Source organism: Equus asinus, chromosome 17 (assembly GCF_041296235.1).
Source record: "Equus asinus isolate D_3611 breed Donkey chromosome 17, EquAss-T2T_v2, whole genome shotgun sequence".
NCBI classification, from domain to species: domain Eukaryota; kingdom Metazoa; phylum Chordata; class Mammalia; order Perissodactyla; family Equidae; genus Equus; species Equus asinus.
Window position 1 is genome coordinate 19,096,352 of NC_091806.1, and position 4,418 is coordinate 19,100,769.

The following is a 4,418-nucleotide window of genomic DNA, read 5'->3' on the forward strand; positions in this document are numbered from 1 at the left end:
AGTTCATGCACTCCACTTCCGTGGCACAGGGTCATGGCAGTTCAAATCCTGGGAGCAGACATGGCCCCACTCATCAAGCCATGCTGAGACGGCATCCAACATGCCACAACTAGAAGGACCCACAACTAAAAATAGACAACTATGTACCAGGGGGCTTTGGGAGAAAAAGGAAAAATAAAACCTTTAAAAATAATTAGTAGAAAACTTTATCTGTGAGATTGCCAGACAAGACACTGTTGAGAACTACTGTCATTTTACAACATTGAAGGTAAGATTTATGTCTCATTAAGGAGATTGATTCTTTAGATTTATGTTTGTAATGCTTTGAAATTATTTCCCCCTTTCAGGACTTCCACATTGCCACAATGAATTTAGAATTTGTGAATTAAATCTATTAAAAATGACCAACAACATAGTCACCATCTATTGGGGCCATTGCTAGAGAAGAAACAACTCAGAGACTGAGCTTTCTTGAAAACTAAAGACAGCTTTCCTCACCGTTATTGAAGGTGAGAGATCACAATGCTGAATTCTGTGTTCATAAACTTTTGAGGAAAAATATGTGCTTATGTTTTTTGGCAGGGAGAAAAAAGAAAAATAAGGGGAGAGGAATAGAATATCTTATGATCTTTTGCAACAACAACATACACTCACTCTTGAAAGACTAGGTACAGATCCTTTCAAATACATATATATATATATATATATATACACACACACACACACATACATACATATACACACATATACATATATTCTTGTATACATTCAATATTTCCACCACTTAGAAATTAGATTTCAAGTTCATCTTAATTGTTTAAACTTATGCCAAAAAGTAAGATTGTATCATTTTAGGTGACCCTAACATTTTTGTATTGTCAATAGGAAACTCAGGGTGACTTCATGACTCATTTAATTCCAATTGTAAAAGGTGAGTAGAATAATATATCTAATCCAGAGCATCTTTCTATATTCCACGAAAGATCAACTGCACAGAAAATTCACTCGAGAAATATTGAGAAAGTTTCAAGGAAATTTGCACCATTTACATGTCCACATTCAAAGATGTGGAAGGAGTGAGCATCAAAGAGTCATGTCTAGCTGCACACAACATCTGGGGCTGTTGAGTGAATACTGCTCACAGAGCACTTATAAAGATAGTTCCTTGGTATTTTGAATGGAAAAATCTCCATCTGCAGCTGTCTTTATCTGTGTGTCCATGGAAATTTACTTGACAGAAAAGAATAATGGCTCATAGGACACAGCTGATATAGATACAGACAGGCTTGGTACTTTTATATCTAATACACAGAAGACATTTAAAAGAATATTGTCTTCATATACCTATAAATATTCATGCCAATAGAAAAGTATAACTTCAAAATAATTATTATGGATCAAATTTGTCCCCGAAATTGAAATATAGCCATCTGCAAGACTTTTACAGCCAGAAAGTTTGGAAGTCAAACATTCGTAATAACACCCTGCTTGTATTCTGGTGTTTGCAAGGTATTGTCACTATTTAATTAATACGAATTAGGAAAAAATTAACCTCCTTCCGTCCTTCTTTACAACTATCTGCAAAATGCCAGAGGTGAGTGGAAGGTGTGGCTCCATCAATCTGAAAGATGAGAACTAAAGAGATGATTGAATATTTTAAACTAAATTAAAACTATCACTCAGAAATACTGTTATCTTTCCAGATGGATCATGTGCTCACAACCCAAGATGAATCAATGGAAAAGAAAAAATGTAACAGAATTCATCCTGCTGGGATTGACCCAGAATCCAGAACTGTGGAAACTCTTATTTGCTGTGTTTTTAATCACCTACTTGATCACATTATCAGGTAACCTGCTCATTTTGATCATCATGTATATCAGCCCAGCCCTGGGTTCTCCCATGTACATTTTTCTGTTCTGTTTGTCCATTATAGATTGTTTCTATTCTTCTTCCATAGCACCCAAAATGATCTTTGATTTGATCTCTGAAAAGAACACCATATCCTTCAATGGCTGCATGACTCAGCTCTTTGCTGAACATTTCTTTGCTGGAACTGAGATTGTATTGTTAATTGTCATGGCCTATGACCACTATGTAGTCATCTGTAAGCCCTTGCACTATATGAGCATCATGAGAAGACCTGTGTGTGATTCCCTGGCAGGAATGGCTGGGGTTTTAGGGTTTCTTCATGGAGGGATCCAGATTTTGTTCATGGTCCAGTTACCATTCTGTGGCCCCAATGTCATTGACCATTTTATGTGTGATTTAATACCTCTTTTGGGACTGGCCTGCACAGACACTCACATTTTAGGGCCTCTGATTGCTGCCAACAGCGTGTCACTCTGTTTGCTCATTTTTTCTCTGCTGGTTGTTTCCTATGTCATCATCCTATGCTCTCTGAGGACTCATAGCTCCGAAGGTCATCGCAAAGCCTTATCTACCTGTGCCTTTCATGTCACTGTTGTCATCTTATTCTTTGCACCTTGTTCATTCCTGTACCTAAGACCCATGAATTCCTTCCCCACTGACAAAGCTGTGACTGTGTTTTGCACCATAGTAACTCCTTTGTTGAATCCTTTGATCTACACCCTCAGAAATGCAGAAATGAAAATGCCATGAAAAAACTCTGGGGGCAATTAATGAAAACTGGAGAGTAATAAATCTTGTGAATAGAATATTTAGGCAAAAAAATCTAGTGATATTTTGTATAGATTTATTCCCTCCCCTAGTTGATTACACTTGGGACAGTCAATTATCCTGGCTGGATCAATTTCATTCAGGATCCCTCATGTTGTGGGCAGGGCTGACATATCCATTAGGGCACAGTAGGCATGGTGCACAGAGCATATGATAGTTTTAGGAGACCTTGAAATGTGTTAATATCTTTTAAAATAAGACAAAATGAATATAACCCAAGTTAGACTTGGAGTATAGTCATCTTTATACCAATGCAGTCATAAAACAGAATTTTTAATATTTTTGTGTAGGAAAGGATCCATGAGGACAAATGTACCAAAGGCCCACAAGTCATAACATTGCCCTGATTGTGGGTATGAAACAGATCAACAGCCATATTCTTGAACCCTCTTTATACCCAGCACTATAGCTAGAATGAAGTTTTATTTTAAAAAAGAAAAAAAAAACTATGTATGGAAAAAGTTTAGAACAGTAGGAGAAGAGCCTTCAAAAAGTACTTTTAATGGAAATATGCTTTTTTTTTTTGAGGAAGACTAGCCCTAAGCTAACATCTGCTTCCAATCCCCCTTTTTTTGCTGAGGAAGACTGGCCCTGAGTTAATATCCGTGCCCATATTCCTCCACTTTATATGTGGGGTGCCTACCACAGCATCGCTTGCCAAGCGGTGCCATGTCCGCACCTGGGATCTGACCTGGCGAACCCCTGGCTACCAAAGCAGAACGTATGCACTTAACCCCTGCACCACCGGGCTGGCCCCAGAAATATACTTTTTCTTATCTTCCTAAGTTTAGGAGGTTTATATGTCCTCCCACCACAGCAAGACTTTTTTTTCTTTTATTTATAATCTGAAGAAACGTGCATTTGCATGCTAAGGTACTTATAAAAAATACATCTCCACCATTCCCTGTGGCATACAATCATCTACAAAAAGAATTAGAATCAGAATTGGCTGGTGCAAAAGAAATATAATTGAGAAAGTCTGTAGGGTAAGCAGAAAATATCTATACATTAAAGTCATGTTTTAGATATAGCCAAAGGAAAAGAAGACTCTGAAAACAAAACAGCTTTTATAGAAAATTACCAGTGATGTAAGAACAAGTTGATGTCATGGAACTGGAGAATGATCACAAATTCGCATTACAGAATTGAACCCATATCATGAACACAATGAAATTCTAAGAGCTTTAGAATGGAAGCTTTGAAGTCAGAGATTAACAGGTTTGGATCAAGTGGCCTTGATTTCTCATCTTGTCTCCAGCTTTAATTAGCCTTGTAAATGTAAGCAAGTTGCTTCACCTCTCTACCTGTTTTTTTTTTAATCTATAAAAGGGAGATAAAATTACGTTTCCTTTAGTTGTAAGAATTAAGCAATTTAAATTGAAAAAATGAGTCAGCTGAAAAATAGTGAAAATTTCTGAGATGCTATATAGCTTTCAGAGATGTCACCAGTGCATAAGGTATCCTGGGACTACCGTTCATGACAGAAGACCAAGAACCCTGCCACTGTCTTTCATTAAGCATGATCACAGGAGGACCAAGCATGTGACCCAGCTTCACTTCTCTTCAAAATATGTCATTATTGCCATCCACTCACAAGTAGGGGCAGCATAACAGTGAGTAATTATCTCAGCAATGAAAGCTATTGGGGCTAATGATCAGGTCTCTGGAGACCAGGAGCTAGCCCATCACCAGCTATCTATTCTGGGGTTAAAATGCTC

The 4,418-nt window shown here is 37.5% G+C and overlaps 1 pseudogene; it reads left to right on the plus strand.

Moving 5' to 3' along the window:
- Window positions 1–1,728: 1,728 nt before the first annotated feature.
- On the plus strand, window positions 1,729–2,660 carry LOC139040524 (olfactory receptor 4C45-like; annotated as a pseudogene).
- The last annotated feature ends 1,758 nt before the right edge of the window (window positions 2,661–4,418 follow it).